The 20,955-nt window shown below is 47.1% G+C and overlaps 1 protein-coding gene across 1 annotated transcript in view; it reads left to right on the forward strand.

Annotated features, from left to right (window-relative positions):
* Positions 1-20,755, forward strand: part of STX3 (syntaxin 3) — a 404,614-nt gene extending 383,859 nt beyond the window's left edge. Inside the window, exon 11 of the mRNA XM_069628894.1 lies at positions 19,261-20,755. The gene's annotated coding sequence lies outside the window, so the exon portion shown is untranslated. The remainder of the gene's footprint in view (positions 1-19,260) is intronic.
* The last annotated feature ends 200 nt before the right edge of the window (positions 20,756-20,955 follow it).

The following is a 20,955-nucleotide window of genomic DNA, read 5'->3' on the forward strand; positions in this document are numbered from 1 at the left end:
CAAAGAAGCAAGCCAAAATCTGGACTTCAGTAAAGAAATTTACAAGAGACATGCTGACTTGAAGAGAAGACCCAATCCACCTTGGACCGCAGGTACCAAGGTCTGGCTCCCTACTAGATTCCTTCCTCGATGGGTACATGCCAGCAAGTTCTCCCCACGATACATAGGACCGTATCCTATCGAATCTTGTATCAATCCAGTGGCTTTCCGGTTAAAGTTGCCCCCAAAGTTGAGGAGGATTCATCCAGTGTTCCACACATCACTCCTAAAGGAGTACCTACCTGATCCCTACAATCAGAACATCATGAGACAGACAGTGCCCAAGGACACAGACCCAGAGGAATATGAGGCTTCCCGACTAGTGGACTCCAGGTATAGAAAGGGTACACTACAATACTGTGTACATTGAAAGGGCTACACTACAGCTGAAAGGACTTTTGAACCAGTACGAAACCTATATGCACCCCGATTGATACAGAGGTTTCACAGACTGCACCCCAGCAAACCACGGAATGCCTCGATGAGACGGTGTTATACTGTCACTGTTCGCCTGTGGCCTCTATGGACACGCTGGCGCTGCCATTGATTGTGCCAGCACTCCGTCTTTCGCGTGTGTGCAGCGGTCTAGACTATTTCCAAGATGGCCACCGCCTCAATGTATATGGCCATCTCATGCTATTTGGAGCGTTGCAACCATTGTTTCTGTGAGGTACGCTCACCCAGTGTTTCCCTTCCTGGTACCGCATTGCCTGTTTTGCTAACCCTCTTCATCTGACCATTTTGGTACATTGACTTCTCTGCTCGTGCTCCCGCTCACCGTATCGCCGGCTGTATCCTTCTTTCCACAGCACTGGTAGCTCTCTCCCTCTCTTACCCTTTCCGCTCTGTGCTTCCAACTTATCTGGTTCCTGCTACGACGAGTAACCCTATCTTCTCTGTTAACTCTTCCGACACCGGAGTGTCTACTGCAAGCCAGCTCCTCTTTGGCTCATTGTTTCACTCTTCCGACACCCGAGTGTCTCCTGCGAGTCAACTCCTCCTTTGGATACAAACTTCCACGCAGCCATACGACCATCATTCAAGACTGGATACTTCAGTGGTTGCAAATTCCGAGAAGCTAGACGGCAGTCATCACTAAGAAACACAAGGTTTTGTTTAGCCCAATGGCTTTTTTCCCTGTGTTGGGGTCTGCTCCAATGGGTCCACCTGTGCCCAAAGTGTCCCTCAGCTGGACAAGGTGGCCTCTGGGGGAGCTCGGCCTTATCTCCACAACCGGAGAGGAAAGAAGAAGGCAGCTTTGGACAGCAAGACAAGAACAAAGAAGGAAACCTCTACTTTGGAAAGTATCCTTCAGATCCAGGTGAGGAGGAAATAGAGGAGGGGGCATCAGTCTTTGACAACAACCAACAGATTTAGTGTGGAGAGTAAGCTGGGAGTTGGGTAGCTTTTCTAGGAGTTTGCCCATGAAAAAGTGATGGAGATCGGTGATAATTTGCCAGACAGGTAGGATTGGCAGAATGCTTTTTAAGGAGGGGGTGCACAATGGAGTGCTTGAGGAGAGAGGGTAAAGTTCCAATGGCAAAAGAGTGATTGACACCCTCGCTCCAGCCTTGTACAATTTCTGTAATGTGGTCCTTGATGGTTCTGTAGGAGCAGGGGAGCACCTTTTTGGACACTTTCATAGATCGGACTTGCCTAGAAACATCGCCAGGTGTAGTCGAAGAGAAAGAAGGAGGAGAAGGAGAGGGGGGGCGAGAGAGGTATACAGAGAGGAACAAGAGAGAGGACAGGATGTCTCGAGTTTTAGTGGTGAACTGAGAGGCCACAGCCTATGAAAGAAATGGGTCTCCTGCCAGAAGAGCGGGCAGAAAAACCTCAACCTAATTAAGAAAGATTGTAACTGTTCAGGCGTCGTCCGCCTGGGAGGTGCTTCATGTCCAGGGGTCACTTGGCTGCCTATGTGTTTGTAGAACCCGTGGCGAGACTGCAAATGCGCCCTGTCACCTCACTGCCACTACCACTGGGCTCACATGATTTCAAGGACCAGGTCCCCATGAATCCATATCTGATAGTCCACTTTCAGTGGTGGCTAGCCCAATGAAATCCATAAAGAGGATTGCATTCACGAGAGCCCTCTTCAACCATAATTATGATGGATGCCAGTGATCTGAGAAGGGGAGCATCGTTAGGAATATGGCAGCATCAGAAAAGGTGTGTCCCAATGGAATCAAGCAGGTCCTCCAACTCGAGGGAGCTCTCATGATTCCTGCCCCTCGTGTCCAAGATGTCAGGCTGGAGCCAGGCCACGATCACCTACATGGGCCTCTCCATCCCTCCAAAGACCCACTTGGAGTCAGACTTGGTGCTTGTGGCACCAGACTCACTCCCATAGGATAGCATTGGGGATTGGACTTGTAATGCATTGATGGGCAAGAGGGATGCCCCCACATATTTCGGTTTCCAGAACTGCATGTGCAGTCTAGTCTTTTGGGTGTGGTTCAGCCCAGAGACACCTGGGATACCCAGAGACTATTTAAGCCACGCCCAGGCTGAGAAACATGCTTTGCATTTTCTGCACCTGCAGCGTGACACTCACCGTGTTCGGATCGGCCTCCAGTAGGCCTGCATCTATCTTCTGTGCTCAGCTCCTGCAAGAACAAAAAAAACGTTAGGAACAGCCTTACCTTGCAGCGCTTCTGCCCATCATTCATCGCTCCTTCTGTTCTGCGGGCATCTTCGGCGGTCTCATTCCCATCCCGGCACGCCACTTCCTAAGGAAAAGGGAAAAGAACAGAAAAAAGGCATTAGTAAGCATTCTGCAAATCTTCGCTTATTTTTAAATACTGTACGAGCTTCAAATGCTTACCTGAATCCCAGCCGCTCTGGGGAAAGTCTGTCTCCGGAACTTATCATCCATCTGCAAGAGGGAAAAGACACTCCAGGTTAGCGTGGAAACATCTAGAGGCGCTGCATACAGTGCTTACTCACCGCATTTGTTCTTCATAACCGGCATCCACGCTGAAAACGTTGCGGCACCTAAAATGCACAGAAAAAGAACTCGGTTCAATACAAATACGAAAGGGGTGCATCACGCTCTCAATCACCTTCAGCGCTACTCATCTCAGCAGCATGCCACCATCCCCGGATGCCGGCCATCATCTAAGGAAGGAAAGGATCGAAGTTGGTGAACTGTTCAAAAGACTCATTATACTTACCTGTCAGACTCTTGCCAGTGAAGTAACTAGGCAGCAACGAGCCCGCATCAAACAACGCGCCTCTGCGCTGAAAGCAGATGGAGAGCACACTATCCAAGAAAATAAGGCACAGTCTCCAGTCAAATAGCCTCCATGGAAGGGTTCGAGGTCGTAAGAGGTCAGAACAGGCTGAGTGACGTCCCCGTGGATACCAGGTGAGCGTTACAGAACGCAAAGCATCACATCAAAATCCACCTGGGCGTCATGGAAACGTCAGAAACCGACCAGTTAGCCCACATGTTGGGGTAGCTACGTTCCGAAGTATATGCAACTAGGCAGGAGACCAACACCCTGAGGAGAGAGCTGATAGTAGCCAGAGAACGCACTGATGATTTAAGCCGGCAACTTCTCCAGTCACAAGCAGGGCATGCACCATTGCCGGGAAGCGTACCCTCGATGCCAGCGCCATCAGCCAATCCCGTTCAGATAACCCTTCCTGGGGCAGTTCCCTTGGCCCCGCCCAAATGATTTACGGGGGATCCCAAGAGGTTTGCAATGTTCATGAACCAGTGCCGCCTGCACTTCCTTTGTAGGCCAGGGGCCTTTCCGAATGACCAATCACGGGTCGCTTTTGTGCTATCCTACCTGAGTGGTAGTGCCGTGGACTGGTCTGTAACCTTTGTGGCCCAAGACGATCCTTTGCTGCATGACTTCAGGGGCTTTCAGCAGGAGATGGAAAAGCTGTTCGCCCATCGTACTCATGGGCAGGCATTAGACAGCGAACTTCTGTCCCTACGCCAAGGGAATCAAGACCTATTAACATACATAGCCACATTCAATAGACTCGTAGTTGAAGCACAATGGCCAGTGGAGAAGAGAACCACGTTATTTCATCAGGGGTTGAGGGGGGAGCTCAAGGATGTTCTCGCACAAGTAGTGAACCCCCCGAAAGACTGCTCAGAATTAATTGACCTTGTTGTTCAACTGGATCATAGGTTGCAGGACCGAAGATCGAACCAGACCAGACCCTCGCCCTGTGTATGTGCGTTCAAAGGACAATACTGCCCGAACAACGGAAGGTTCACGAGAACCAATGCAAATCGGGGGGGTCAGATCCCCCTTGACTAAAGCGGAAAGGGATAAAAGGAGACTGCAGCATTTATGACTGTACTGTGGAAGGTCAGGTAATTTCCTTAGAGTGCCCTGTGAAGCCACCGAGGAGGACGGTAGGGGCCACGGACACGGAAGATACCATCAAGGAATCGGAAAAACTCCCCAGCCCGGCAAGTGTAGGGGTCCACTTGTCGAGCGAAGAAATGAACTACAGACCTCCCATTTTGCACTATCTGTGGGCTTGATCAATCACCAACAACCATCTCGGATGCACACAGTAAGAGCGTACATAGACATTGGAGCCGTTGGGAATTACATCGACCAGGATCTTGCGGCAAAGATGGGGCTTCTGTTACGCCCTAAATCAACCACCGACACTGTTACCACTGTAGACGGCACAGAAATAGCTTCTGGTCCAGTATCCCAATGCACTGCAGTTTTAACCCTTCTGTGCCAGGATGGACACCAAGAATCTATCGTTTTCGACCTCATTAAGGCACCACAGTTGTGGTTGATTTTGGGAATGCCATGGTTGGTAGCTCACAATCCTCGAATCGATTGGCAAGCAAAAGAATTGGCCTTTCCCGAGACTTGCGCCTACACATGTTATCACCAAGAGAAACAACCAATAGAGACCAGAACCTCCACGCTTGCGACTGTGGCAATCGGCACCCTATCAAGTGAATACCAGGACTTTCAAGATGTTTTTCAGAAAGAACAAAATACCCTGCCACTGCATAGACCATAGGATTGCCAAATCAACCTGATACCCAGCGCACAAATCCCTTGTGGGCGAATTTACGCACTCACGGAACCAGAAAACCAGCACCTGAAGGCCTATCTTGACCAATACCTGGCCAACGGGTTCATCCGTCCCTCGAAGTCCAGCAGCCAGTCCTCTATTCTCCGTACCAAAAAAGGAGGGGGACTTGAGAACGTGCATCGACTATCGCGCACTGAACCAGATTACCGTAAAAAACTGCTACCCCCTGCCACTGATCCCTGAATTGCTTGATCAAGTCAAAGATGCCCAAATCTACACAAAACTAGACCTGAAGGGGGCATTTCACCTTGTTCATGTAAAACGGGGGGACGAATGGAAAACTGCTTTTCGCACCAAATACGGCTTGTACGAATATCAAGTAATGCCCTTTGGCCTTTGCAACGCGCCTGCTGCATTTCAATACTTCATGAACGATGTCCTATGGGAATTGATTGATGTCTGTGCTCTAGTGTACATCGACGATATCCTAGTATATTCCACATCAAAGCAGGACCACGTTAAACACGTCTGATCCGTATTGGAGAAACTGTCAACACCAGCTCTACACCAAGCTTGAAAAGTGCTCATTCCACGTCTCCGAGGTGGAATTCCTGGGCTTTATTCTCAGCCCGAATGGATGTACACAAGGTAGATGCTATCCTGAACTAGCCATCCCCAAATTCATTCAAGGGGGTTCAAAGTATGCTGGGTTTTGCAAACTTCTACCGCTGGTTCATCCCAGGATTTTCGCAAATTGTGCATCCCATCACGTCATTACTAAGGAAAAGCAACAAAAAGTTCCAGTGGACAAATGAAGCTGAGGAGGCTTTTCAGGAGCTCAAAGCAAGATTCACATCTCCCCCAATCTTACGCCACCCTCGCCCTGATCTCCCATACCTGGTGGAAACGGACACCTCAAGCATGGCTATGGGAGCCGTCCTCTCACAAAAGGTCCCCGAAAAGGGTCAGTTACACCCTGTTGCCTTCTGGGTGCGTAAATTCACACCCCCTGAACTCAATTACGCTATCACAGACAAAAAACTTGCAGACAAAAGTCATCCTTTAAGGCATGGCGGCACTACCTCTTGGGCGCCAGACCCACAATCACCGTAATAACTGACCACCGGAACCTCCAGTACCTAAAAACGGCAAAGGCCCAATCCTCACAAACTACGTTGGGATCTTTTTTTTGCTGAATATGACTAAGTGATTACATTTCGACCAGGGGTGAAAAACGGGAAGGCCAATGCCCTTTCCCGTATTGGGGTGGAAGAGCAAGGGTATCAGACCCCTCACCCAATAGCAATCATCCCGAGTGACAAGCTCCTAGAAATCACAGCAACCATAACTCAGAAAGAATTACATGAAGAAATCCAAAACCTGATGAGTCCAGAGCAATTACAAGCGTGGAGTGCACAAGGAGAACATTACATGATAAAAGATCAGTTGCCCTACTTCAGGAATCGTTTATTCTTACCAAACCAAGAACTACGAGAACAAGTCATGTCCGGTTATCATGATTCCTTGATCGAGGGCCACCCCCAGAATCGCTAAAACCCTAGCCAAGGTAAAACGAAATTATTGGTGGCCCACATGGCATAAAGACATTATCCAATTCATCCTATCTTGTGGAGTGTGTGCTCAAAACAAGTCATCCAAGCAGAAACCGGCTGAGCTATTACAACCATTGGAAATCCCACCAGCACCCTGGCACACGTTGTCCCTCGATTTTATTACTGATTTACCACCCAGTCAAGGGTTTAACACTATTCTTGTGGTCGTTGACCTATTTTCAAAAATTGCACATTTCATTCCTCTTAAGGGGCTCCCAAATGCTTCCACTCTGGCAAAGGTATTTCTTGAAGGCGCCGTACGGCTCCATGGGTTTCCTTCAGTTTTGGTCTCAGACCGAGGTACTGAATTCGTATCTAACTTCTGGAGCATATGCTGCTCTATGGCCCAGATCGACATCCGGCTATCCACCAGTCACCATCCCCAAACGGATGGTCAAACTGAGAGGACAAATCAGACGCTCGAGCAGTATCTGCGTTGCATGTTACACCAAGCTGAAGGAAGCTGGTTCGACCTATTATGGATAGCTGAATATGCTTATAATAATTCCCTACACACCAGCACTGGGCAGACACCCTTTTATACCATGTATGGCAGGCACCCATGTACTTCTGAGTTGGACGTTCCTACAACCCTGGAAATGCCAGCAGTCAAAACCTTGCACACGACCATTTCTCAAACCTTTAAAAGGGCAGCTGAACACCTACTTCAAGCTAAGAATCGCCAAAAGATGTTTGCTGATCAACACAGAGCAAAGGCCCCCCAACTACCAAGTGGGAGACAAAGTCTGGCTGGCGTCTAAACACGTGTCCATTAAAGGAACCCAAACTTTCCGTCCAAGATACCTGGGTCCATTCACCGTCACCTCTGTGATAAATCCTGTGCTGGTCAGACTAGCTTTGCCGTCAAACATGCAGATTCATCCTGTGTTCCACGTGTCTCTCCTTAAACCTGTTCAACCTGGGACCCGGGTAGCAACGCCACCGCAGCCAGTAGTAGTCCCCGGGGAGCCAGAATTCGAAGTCAAGGACATCCTAGATTCAAAGTACGTCAGATCCAAATTATACTACTTAGTAGAGTGGAAGGGGTATGGTCCACAAAACAGGACATGGGAGCCTTGTGAGTACATCCATGCACCTCACTTGCTTAGACGATTTCATCAAAACCATCCAACCAAACCAGGACCAGACAGAAGAGCTACCTTGAGAGGGGTATTGGGGGGGGGGGGGGGGAGTGCTGTCATGATTCCTGCCCCTCATGTCCCCAGCCCTCCAAGATGTCAGGCTGGAGCCAGGCCACGATCACCTACATGGCCCTCAAGGGCCTCTCCATCCCTCCAAAGATCCACTTGGAGTCAGACTTGGCACTTGTGGCACCAGACTCACTCACTCCCATAGGATAACATTGGGGATTGGACTTGTAGTGCATTGATGGGCAAGATGGAAACCCCCACATATTTCGGTTCCCAGAACTGCATGTGCAGTCTAATCTTTTGGGTGTTGTTCAGCCCAGAGACACCTGGATACCCAGAGACTATTTAAGCCACTCCCAGGCTGAGAAACATGCTTTGTGTTTCCTGCACCTGCAGCGTGACACTCACCGTGTTCGGATTGGTCTCCAGTAGGCCTGCATCTATCTTCTGCGCTCAGCTCCTGCAAGAACAAGAATACCGTTAGGAACAGCCTTACCTTGCGGCGCTCTGCCCATCATTCATCGTTCCTTCTGTTCTGTGGGCATCTTCGGTGGTGTCATTCCCATCCCTGCACACCGCTTCCTAAGGAAAAGGGAAAAGAACAGAAAAAAGGCATTAGTAAGTATTCTGCAAATCTTTGCTTATTTTTAAATACTGTACAAGCTTCAAACGCTTACGTGAATCCCAGCCGCTCTGGGGGAACTCTGTCTCCGGAATTTCTCATCCATGTGCAAGAGGGAAAAGACACTCCAGGTTAGCGTGGAAACATCTAGAGGCACCGCATACCCCACTTACTCACCGCATTTGTTCTTCATAACCATGCTGAAAATGTTGCAGCACCTAAAAGACACAGAAAAAGAACTCAGTTCAGTACAAATACGAGAGGGGTGCATCGCGCTCTCACTCACTTTCAGCGCTACTCCTCTCAGCTGCACGCCGCCATCCCCGGACGCCGGCCATCATCTAAGGAAGGAAAGGATCGAAGTTAGAGAACTGTTCAAAAGACTCATTATACTTACCTGTCAGACTCTTGCCAGTGAAGTAACTAGGCAGCAACGAGCCCGCATCAATCAACGCGCCCCTGCACTGAAAAAAGGACGGAGAGCACACTAGCCAAGAAAACAAGGCCCAGTCTCCAGTCGAATAGCCTCCAGGGAAGGGTTTGAGGTCGTAAAAGGTCAGAACAGGCTGAGTGATGTCCCCGTGAATACCAGGTGAGCGTTACAGGAGCTGGCAGCCATTTTCAGGGCTTTGCAATTCTTCTCGTCCTAGCCCCTCAAGTTCCAGAGATGTGATAGTCAAAACAGACAATACTTCAGCAATGTCTTTTGTGAACAGGTGGGGGGAGGGGCACACGATCCGGGCCCTAGGGCAGTTGGCCTTTGAGGTAAGGTCATTTACATAGACAGAGGTCAGCCAGTGATTGCTGAAGATTCTGCACATCAAGGGTTCAGACAATGGGCCTCATCATGAGTTTGGTGGTATCTTGGCAGCAAATCCACCGTGATACCACCAAACATAATTACTGTTACCGTCACTTGGTCTGGCGGAATTACCACCAGATTACAAGTGGTGGTATGTGGTGTTAGTCCCCATTAATTGGAGTCCACAGGACTCATTGGGGATTTCAGCAGTAATTTCGACAGCAGTAATTCTACTGATTTTGCCTTTTTCCGGTGGAAAGGTGGTGTATTTAGCTCCAGGTTTTAGCTGGAGGAGAATCCTCCTGCTCTCTGCCACCGTTGGGCGGTGCAGTAATGCAGAGGCAACAGAATTACTGCTGATTTTTACCACACGGCCCAACTTGTCATGAGGCTTTATGTGAGGGGTGACCGCATTTGCAAGGGTGTTACGACCAGAGATTTTCCAGCTAATCTGCTCCCAGTTGGGTTTTGTGATGATGGACCGGTTTGCCCCTCCAAAACATGCAGCTTACCAAAGCTCCAACATCGGGGGACAGTGGGGTAGATACTTTGGAAAATCCTTGCCCAACAGGGTTGTTCTATGCTTTCCCTGCCCTTGTTTCTCAGTGTGAGCAAGTTAAGGGACTCGCCATTGGAGGTAGATCGGTTCCATGTAATAATGTCGCCACAAAAATATCGCCATACAAAAATATCGCCGAAAAATGGTCGTCTTTTGTGGCGACATTATTGCATGGAACAATAATATCGCCACAACATTTTCCCGGTGATATTATTTACGGCGACCATATATGTGGTGATATTATTACCTGATACCGGTAGATCCTGTTGGTAGAGTTAGCGGTAGCCCCATGTTTTCCCCTTTCCACTTCATGGTTTCTTTTCAAGATGTGCCTGGAAGTTTAAGTTGTCACATCCCCAGGTGGAGGGCACAGAGATTGAAAGGCTGAGCTTGAGGGTTAACTTCACAGCTTGCATTAGCAGTGCAGAACTTCAAATGGCCAGCTACCTTGAAGTCTTGTGATGGGCACAGGTGGGCTTTTGTTCTCAAGTTTGAGAAGGATTTCCAACAGGCAGTTCAGTGTCCGTTCCTGGCTATTATGCTCTCTCTGCAGGAGGGCTTTGATTTGAGTCTGTCCATTTCCACACTTAGCGCCCAATATGCAGATTCTGTGCCTTTAGAGATTGCCTTTAGGGACAGATGGGGACGGTCTCATTCTTTACATTCTCAAGTTTTTTTCGTTGGCCTTTCCTATGGTCTACATCAATGGTCTCTCTTGGCCTTCCCTCTTGTGCTTTAAGTCATTGGACTGCCCCTGTTTTGAGCCCACTGCGAAAATTGACATCAAAATGATTACCCTAAAATCAATCTTCTTATTGGTAATTACATCTGACTGCTGGCTGGGGAGATCTAGGTGTTGTCTTAAAATTCAGTCAGAGGCATTCATTTTTCAATGTGTGCTATGTTTCTTTCTCAAGGTTATCTAAATTCCAAGAACTCGGAATATTCTTCTGCCTTTCCTTCCCAATTTAGACTCCCTGACGGAGGAACATAGCACAACTTTTGATATCCATATATTTGGACAGGTCTGCAGTTTTTAGGAAGACTGAAAGGCTGTTTGTGGCCTGGGGTCCAGGCAGCAAGGCTTCTATTGTTACCATCAGTTGATGGAACAGACTGAACGTTTCTATAGCCTACTCCTTATCTGATGTTCCAGTGCCAAGAATTATCCAGGGAAGATCTATCAACGGGAAAGGCACATCCTGGGGGAGGCCTAGCATGTGCCAATTTAAGACATTTCTAGAGCGGTAGCCTCATTGGACCAGGAAACATTTGTGAGGCACAGGGTGACCAGATATTCTGGACTTGCTGCGACTATCCCCTTTTTGCTGTCCTGAACAGTCTGATTGTGGTGATGGAAAGGAGTGGGGGAGTTATTGTGCAGCAGTCATATATTGTTTTTTAATTTATTTTTTACTGTGGCATGGCATTGGTAAAACAAATCATGATTAGTGGATTAGTGTTATTACATGGCTAGTCTGGCCAACATTGATGACACTAGTCTGCTCATGTATTATTAGTGTGGTATGGCATTTTTTTAAACTTGGAATCTGGGGTAAAGCAATCATGAGTGTTACTGCATGGCAAGATTGGGCTACATTGGTGGGGTCAGTCTTGATATACTTTCTTACTGTAGAATGGCATTTTCTGATGGGCATCAAAGGTAAAACAAACATAATGGGTGTTAGTAGGTGGCTAGACTGGCCTACTTTGGTGCAGTTCGTCTGGCCCTATATTCTTATTGTGACATGGCATTTATTGCTGGGAATCCATTTGAAAGCAAACATAAGTGTTATTAGGTGGCTAGACTAGCATACGTTGGTGCAGCCAGTCTGGGCAGGTGTTCTTACTATATGTGGAGGATCGGAAGGAGGCGGTATAGGAATGTTCTTACTGTGAAGTTTATTTAAAGTGACATAAGGCCTATTTTTCCCTATGACTATGGGTGTTCTTTCTAACTAAAGTGGTTGTCAGTCAGGATGAATGCCCAAAAACAAATCTGTCCTCTGTTCCAATTTAAGCTATCTGACTTTGCCACTATTATAACTAACTATGGTCAGAAGAATGACTCCCTTCTCTTGGTGCTTGTGTTTTATCACAAGTCTCTCCTCACTCCTCTTTCAGTAGACCATATGCAAATAGTCTGTCATCCACTGTATCAAGTTTAGCAGTTCTTTTAAGGGACTGGTACTTATTCTTCCTTGTCTGTTTAAGTGTATTTAGGTTCCTTTTCTCTCTAGTGTAGGGTTCCTGAATCTGTTACACTCTTCTCCTCCCTTTTATAGCAGCTGCAATTACAATTCCTCTGTTTCCAGGGTGCAGTTACATATATGAGTTTAGGCCTCCTGGCTTCACGGGTTTGTTCTCCCCAAATGTCTCTTTTCTGCGGTCTTTCTTCTCTTTGAGATATGGGTGGGCCTTCCCTTTTTCCCAAAGTGATAAGTCTCCAACTTTATTTCCTTCCCACTTTATGGTTTTAGTATTTCTTCTCATCTCATTCAGACAGTTCTTTTTCGATTTGATTTATTGAATTATAGAGCGCTTTACACCAAGGTGCTGTACAGTAGAACAACATTATACATAATAACATCAACAATGTAACAGATGAAGCAAAATTATATCATGAATCATTTGATAAAACAGTGACAAGAGCAATTGACTGAAGGGGAGAGGGAATAGGGAGTGGGATTAGGCAGGTGGGGGAGGGCATGGTGGAGAATTATTTCCAATAGTTTTCCAATTAATACTGGGATGAGTTTCACTTAAAGTATAATGAGTCCTGCTTGGTTTGCTGGTATTCCCATTCCCTGTTTTACCTTCTGAGATCTGGGGCAAAGTCGGCAGTACCTGCAGGCCCTTGGATTCTTTCCTTTGTGTTGCTGCTCTGCAGCTTGCTCTCCACTCTTTTCCTTCCTGGATGTGTCGTTCTTGTTGTTGGGACATCACAGGGATTGTCACTCGAACTGGGAGCTGCTTACTCCCCTGGATGGTCTCTGTGCTGTTCTACGGGCAGACTTCCCACCACTTTGATTACGTGGTAACACCACCACCTTTCTTTCTCCACTGCCTTGCTTGGCTTTCTTCTGCTTTGATATGCCGGTGCATTTCCGCTTCCACGCTGCAGTGGCTCTGTTGCACGCCGGCTCTGTGTTCTCCCAGAGCCACACCTTTCTCTGCTTCATTATGCAAAGGGCACTTTTCCTGCATTTCTCTGGTCTTTGCTCTCTCTTGGCTCTCTGCCTCCTCTCTCACTAGTTACTCTTGCATCCCTTTTCAGCCTTCTCGTTGCAGTCCATTGGAGACTTGAATTTAAAGGGATATCTCTAATTTTCTGTTGTTCATAATATAACTTCATGTTATCTTCATGAGTTTAATAACAGTGTGGTTTATTGTGGAAGTCCATGTAAGCCATCACCTGGAGGCCATCGGGGAGTTCCTCAGTGGAACGAGAGTCTTTGTCCCCAAAGGGGGAGTCTCTCCTGGTGAGGTCCCACTTACCTCAACCCCTAGGGAGGGAGTTGCAGATCGGGCTCACCTTCCTAGCCTCCAAAGTGGGCTCCCCCTTAGGGAGAAGGGACAAATTCCCTCAATTTGTCCCATGTAGCATGGAATCTTTACTGGCAAAGCCAAAAGGAGTATACTCTTACATGGACTTACTTCAAATATTGGCAGTGCCACCATGGACATGCCTTCTTACAGTATTATTACTGACATTATGTGCAAAGCAAACAGGAGTATGTTCTTATGTAGGAATACTGGCATATCTGGATGCCAGCAGCATTGGCGTGTGGAAACAGCATGAAAATGTTTTGCAGACTGGCACATATTGTGGGAAAAGGCATGAAGTCATTGGAAAATGCTCCTGTGCACGGTTGATTACTTTGATCTATGGGAACTTTTCATGTTACCCTACAAAACAGATTGCAAACAATTTTTCACAGAATGCTTGCTTTAAAATGCACCATTTTAACCTGTTAGTTAAACATTTTCTTGGGGAGACACTCTCCTCTCCCCCCCCCCCCCCCCAACAACCTCTCTAACTTGTTCAGGCTCCCGCACTTCATTTGATCACTCATGTATGCCCCTCATATTAAAGAAATTCAACCGCGGCCACTGGTCCTGATGGTTTTTCGCTTAAAGAATATAGTGCTCTCCTGCAAAGAGTACAGACTTGGTGAAAGAGGAGCCATCGTTGCTCAAGACTTCCATCTTGTGGCTATTTGGTAAAGTTTGTGGTGCAGATTGGCTCAGCAAGATTTGTCACGCTCCTGAATCCCTGGGCATGCTGGAGATCGTGACTGAAGCAGCCACGGTACTGCGTGTCCACTGTGTGGTGTAATTGTAGGGCTAGAGACCATCCTCCTATTTAAATTGTAGGGGTTTGCTAAACCTCAGGGTGACTTTATAAGAGCTGTGTGTTGCTCAATTACTACAAAAGTAGGGCACGTGTAAGTCTGAATTGCTGTGCACTACTAGAGCCTTGTATGGGTGCTAGTATTTTCATAGCAGGCAGTGCACCTTCCTGGTCCTCTCTGGAATGCGCTGACTGAGCGATACTGAAACAGCACTGGCAGGTACAGTTTTCATGCGCAGATGTTTTGCAAACACACACAGACCTCCACCCTCCTGCATCCTAAAAGATATCTCTTTAGCCTTGCACCATGCAGATTCCTGCTTTTAAGGTCTGTAGTCCTATTTTTGTGTTGGCTGCCACAGCCACATTGTGATCCTATTTTTATGTTGGTTCCCTGTCCTGGGTTTGGATTTTGAAAATCTGGGTACCATAATCGGACATAAGCCCCCCACCCCCCAAAACGTATTCAACCAGGGTTCCTACACGTTTGGTCCAGGGGTGTTAAGTTCTGGTATCCACAAATCGGTTTGAGCACTGATTTCTAAGAGAGATTGTGTTGGAAGGTGCAAGCAGGCGGAATGGTCCACTCGTACAGAAGTGCAGGACATTCCTCGCCGTCAGTGTTGGTGGTATTGAAGTGACATGTCTGTCTGTGGCTCAAGGTTCACAGCCAAGGCAGCTGCCGTTACCAGGATCGTCTGTTCATCGAGATGGTACTTGACTCTGCACTGCAATCAGAATCTGGAGGCAGGCCCTTGGATGATAGGTGCATGCCCTGCCGTTGTGTCTACACGAATGCCGCTGGGGGAGGGAGGCAATCTAATTACATGAGTCACTGACACAAAAGGCTGAATGCATGCATCAGTGGTTTTCACCCAATGCTGTTCTCTTGGCCTGCAAATGTTTTCTATGGTGCACAGGGATGATTGGGAAGGGGGGTGGGGCGGCTGATTGTGATGTAAGGTCGATCCCCATCTGCACCGCATGCGAAATATGCAGAGTTTCCTGTGGGACCCACCACTTTGGCAGGCAGACATGTCCAATCATGTCCTCATTGATTAGACCCACTCGCCCCGCATGATGCTGCCTGGTCACCCAGTATAACGCATCCGCTGCTTCAAATACACAATCTAGCCTGCTCTTGTTGCTACGCCGTCTCCTTGAATTGAGGTGGAAGGCCATTAATGCCAGATGTTTCCTCCAGTAAAGCCATATTGCTAGTATGGTTGAGGGAGGCGGGTCATGGTCTATTCCATTTTACTCATTTTCCGGGTTTGTTAGCAAGTTTCTTATCGGATGGTGTGCGCCATTAGCGTCAGATATGCTGGAGGATATGCTGGCTGGTCATTTATGCCACTTTTCACGGTGATAGGTGGATTATGTTACAATGCTTGGTTTGGCCCCATTCATAATTAGCAGATAGATGGCAGATCCATTTGCTCTGGCTTTCCCCCCACACTCTAAACGAGGCCCTATATCTGCATCCTTGGATCAGGCTAGGTTGTTGGAGTGGGCTACACGGTGCTGGGAGATTTTCTCTGGTTTTAGATGACACAGCAGTCATAGCGACAGATAACCCCAGCAAGTAGGTGGCGCTTATTTCTTCTCCTTTTTTAACGAATATATTCGGAATTGATTGCTCAACAGCTGTGATAATTATAATCGATCGTTAATAACTCGCTTAATACAAGTGAGTGGTTTTTAAGCGCAGGATCAAGATTCGGACCTGTGTTGCGCTACGTTGACTTGCTGCCAAGAGGAGCGCGCTGCCCCTGAGCTATCCTCCCTCCCCATAGTGTCTGCTTCCATGGATAAGTAAAAACTGTGGGCTACAGTGTACCATCTAATGAATGAATGGGTAATGCATGACTAGACGGTTCATTTAGCAACTGACTTCAAAATAAATTGACTTTCAGAGGGTCATGCTCTTGGTGAGAAGAAACAATGGCAGCGGTCATGGTCTGTCTCAATTAGGAAAAGGTGTTATTCTATTATGCTCACTCTGGTGGTGAGAAGTGAATACTGCAGATAAATAGATAGATTTTCTCCCTTGAACAACGACACTGAAGGGTGGTGGAAACACCTTTTAAAGGGCCAAAATGTAAAATTAGTCTGCGTGGTAGTAGACTATCTGGACATGTTGCTGAAAGAAGAACCAGTGAAAACGATTCAAACGGACACATAGTAAAAAATGCAAAAAACTGAAGAATTAATAGTCATAATGAATTATTGACTGAATGGAAATTGTAACAAAAGTTTAATATAATTTTGTATAAAACTGAAGTTTTACAATAAAATAAAGTGAATACTGCAGATATGAACTGTTTACATGGCAGGTACCCTTTATAATTTGTTTTCACAATTTCACCCTGCCCTTCCATAGAGAGTGGCCCCTATTGTGCCACAATGCCCCAGTTAACATTGCCAGCATTAACCACTTCCAGAGTGGGAGAGGGGGTGCTTAAATTCTATGATGAGGAAGAGTAGGACTAGTAGTAAAGAAGCTTGCCAGCAAGTAATCACAGTATTCCCTTCATGCCCTTCTGCCTCAGCCTCATACTTGCTTTTGAGGAATATCACATGCCAGATGAATGGTCCCATATTGCACATTTGCACTACAGCCACCAGTCAGAACAAATGCTCCATGTAGGTAACACCTACAGTATGTGAGGCGTCCTAGCACACTTCTGTACTCTGCCTGTCTTCATCACCAGTCACACACAGAGCATTTTAGTAAAGGGGGTGGGGAGGAGGCCTTAAAAGCAGCATCCAACCCTGCCAGTCCGTCTCCAGCTCGCCAAGAGCCAAGCATCAGCGAAAGACAAGACCTCACTGATTCGGTAAACATCCCCCCCCCCAACCCCCTTCCTAGCATAAACATGCCTCTTAACACCAGTTGTGCTTCCTCCAATCATTTGGGTCCAAGCATTGGCTCAACCCCACCATCACATTAACCCAAGGGCTATTCTTTGTGTTGGGTGGTATAGGGGAGGAACAAAGCCAGTGCAAGACACCCATCCCACAATCCATGGATGTCTCCTGTCCTTGACTCCCACCCATAGTGCCCTGCAGTGTGTTCAGCAGGCCAGGTAAGGCTCCCCCAGCATTACCCAGTTACCTTCCATACTCTGGTTCAGATCCTCGCCCAGGAGACCAACTGCTCACTTGGGTGGTCTGGTGGGGTGACCTCTACCGTGGTCCAAGCCCAGCAGGGTCTTCAGGATCACAGCAACAAGCCCTCAAAGCTCAGCAGCGAGGGCTAAACAAAACCAGAAACCAGCCCGCTAAGCCTCCTCAGGACTCACTGTCTGGTAGGAAATGAAAACAAACAGGCGGATTGTGAGTGGCATTTGGCCTTTACACCTCCCAGGACCAAGCAAGCGCTGTATGAAAAATAAAAAGAGTTGGGGAAAGAGTTCCTGGCTTGGAGGTTGGACAGCTCTTAGAAGTTAGCATTGGTGTGAGGAAGAGGGACATGGTGATAAAGTCTCCTTCCCTCAAACTATGTGAAGGGACTGACTTTGACGCCAGCAAACATCTTAGTTGGTGGAAACCAGTTGCAAGCACACATTCTCCTACGCTTCTAAATAGCTTTCGTGTTGGGCTGTCAAAAAGCGCTCGTCCACTCAATTCAGTAGGGAGCCTGACCTATGAGTCTGATGGAAAAATGTCCCCGAAGCAGTGATGGCTGGTGAATTCTTTAATTGGAAGGGGGTTACTGTCTCTAATATGCAAGAGCGAATGAGAATAGTGAGGAAACTTGACCCGAGAAAGGACAGGGGGGCTGTTCTCTCCCTGAGACAAATGTTAAAAATGTTGGTTATAATGGAGCATATTACAGCATACTTTCTGTAAATAATTGCGCAAAACACGATACAGTTTGCAATCCTTTTTTAATGGCATCTTAGGAAAACTTCCAATAGATGCAAGTGATTAGGAGCTTTTTCCAATGCATTTTCATGACTTTGCCAATAATATATGCTAGTATAAAAATATTTTCATGCAGGCTGCTCCAATATATGGCAGTATTACCACATATGAACTTACTCCCGTTGTCTTTGCCAGTAAAAAATGCTTTGCCACACTAAGAAAATATATCCAGACTGGCTGCAACAATGTATACCAGTCTAGCCATGTAACAACACTTATCATGTTTGCTTTACCCTTTATGCCCAGTAAAAATAGGCATCCCTGAAAAATGGAGGCCACCGCCCTATGTAGAAAACAGTCATTCAGCACACGTGCTCATACATACACTTTCATTCACCCACACATTCATAAAGCAACCAGACCTCTGCTTGCATGCACGCATATATAAAAACAAACAGACACATGCTGGTACATTCATACAGCAGCGCTCAGATAGCACCCCCTCCCTTGGATGCACACACATATACAAACACATTAACAAAAACGTCACCTACCTTCTCGCACCCTCATCACACACACAAGACACGACCGGAAGGCCGACCCCTCTCCACAGAGCACACTGACTGAAAGACGAGGGCTCCTCTCCTGTCAGTCACTGCATACTCCATTAGCACAATGAGAGGTGGTGGGGCCAGACTTCCTGTGCCCCACTAGCCTCTCATTACTGGACTCCAAAGGAATACAGACTGAACATTCACATTTTTAAAAAACATAGTGGAGAACGCGCCCCTGCCCAGCGGCAGGAAGTACAGTCCCCCATGCAAATAAAGCACCTTGGTGGTCTGTGCTGCCTGACGAAGTGCTTTGGGCGGTGAGAGAAGTACACAAAGCATGGTGGTGGCACGTTCCCGCCCTAATAAAGGAGCCAGCACTGTGACTAAGCATCCATTTAGAATTCATACAAAGGGACACCAGGTCCTCTTTAGCTAGCATTCTGAACAAAGAGGCGTCAGAAAGAGGAATAACTGTGCTCCCCCATGTCTATTCACAAAAGGACACATATGAAGATCTTCGGACAAGCAGAAGACGCAACACTGCACAACATGCAGACCTCCTATCACGACACAGCAGGGGTGGCCACGGGAAACCTGAAGCACTATATTTCAACGGTAGTGGGTAGAATGCGACAACCCTGACTCACTCTCTTTTTATCTTGCAGGACATCCATCAAAAAAGACTGCTTGGACCCCTCCCTTCCAACTTCAAGAGTACAGGTGGTCTACCTCCCTGAAGTGGATGGACAGCTTCCCAGCACTTGAAGGAGTACACATTTGCTGACACCACATAGATGCTTCTGGGTCAGGTGCTCAAGCGGGGGAATGCAATGCCGGACAGTTATACAAAAACGTGTTCATGGGAGTGGGTGGTTTATCAACTGTTTAGGGCAGTTAGCCTTTCGCCCCTGGTCACTGGTTGTGATGCAGGTGAGTAAGGATTGTAGGTTAAAACCTACTGGTAGCACGTTTTGCTGTTGTGTAAAATGGTGTGGTCACACTCTTGGTCCTAGCAGACATTTGCCCACCCTATAAGTAAAAAGAAACGCAGAAAACACCCACCAAAATGAATGTCTCACTCCTGACTATAAGGATACCTACCACCTGTTCAGCCTCACACACCAGGAGATGCTCAGCTATTGAACACAGGGACGGTGAGCAGCCTACGCTGCTGCAGTTCTGTGGCAGTGCTGGTATATACCAGCAGCACCCAGGAAGCACACACAAGGCCCAGAATAATCACAAGGCTACTAATTATATTGAATGCAACAAACAGATTTTGGGGTTGGGCCGGGGACTCTGTTAGAATTAGTCAATGCTGTCCTGCATCAGGGAGAAGATCTACAATAGGTTTTGGGGAAAAAATCAGGCTGCTTTGGGGTAGAGGATTGAATTGGACATACCAGAAGAGGGGAGCTAGTTATATACACATTTTGCACCTTCTGCAATAGTGCGGGAGGCGGATTGGAAGATGCCTTTTGCACAGTGACCAACAGCCATGATTATGAAGGAATTGGCAGGTGAAGGCGATTTTGTTTTCTGTGAACATCTGAATGTTGAAGAACAATAAAGCTTGTGGGGAAAAGAAATCGTTGCGAGACCCCACACATGGTGTTCTGGGTGAGAGTGGTGCCACCTGGCTGGATGGTATGCATTGGTGCCAATGTAGGTGATGCGTAGGGCACCATACGCCTCAGGATGGCCCCATGCACACCAGCCACCAACATGAGCAATCCAGCCCATTTCCTGACCTCCACTTGTGGTTTCATCTGATGTTTTCCTATGGATTAAATTTAGTATAGACCAGTGTAGGCTCCTCGTTAAAATTATACTGGAGGAACATTATTATTATTTATTTATTTCATTTGTAAAGCGCACATACAACATGTCGGCTTTGAGGCGCTGTGGGCATTATGTGGCACTCGTGAACCAAAAAATGTGAATTCTTGCATTAGTACGAAGTGTTAATTTATTTCAAAAGAAAATAATAACTTGGACCTGCACAAATGTATCTGCAAAGCATTGAGCCTAGAAGAGCATGAACAGAAGAAAGAAAAGTGCAGTGACATCCAAACAACCCCTCCACCCCCAACAGGCACGAAAAGGCATTGAATCCACTACCAATGTAAATTGTTTCAGAAATAAAGTATGTGAACAGAAGTGGTTGAAAATTGCAATGATTTTTTAAAAAGCAACATATGTTTCTGCAGTGGTAAGTGAAGTGTCACACTTTTTGGGAGCCATGCCTTTCCACAGATGGCTATGCAGGTCCTTGGATGTTGTGTCATCCTGCCTGTGCAGGAGAATGTGGGACAAAGGAAGATTCTGGACAGTGATCCCATTGGATGTGATGAGGCAAA

Source organism: Ambystoma mexicanum, chromosome 12, assembly GCF_040938575.1.
Source record: "Ambystoma mexicanum isolate Mex_15411 chromosome 12, UKY_AmexF1_1, whole genome shotgun sequence".
Lineage (NCBI taxonomy): Eukaryota > Metazoa > Chordata > Amphibia > Caudata > Ambystomatidae > Ambystoma > Ambystoma mexicanum.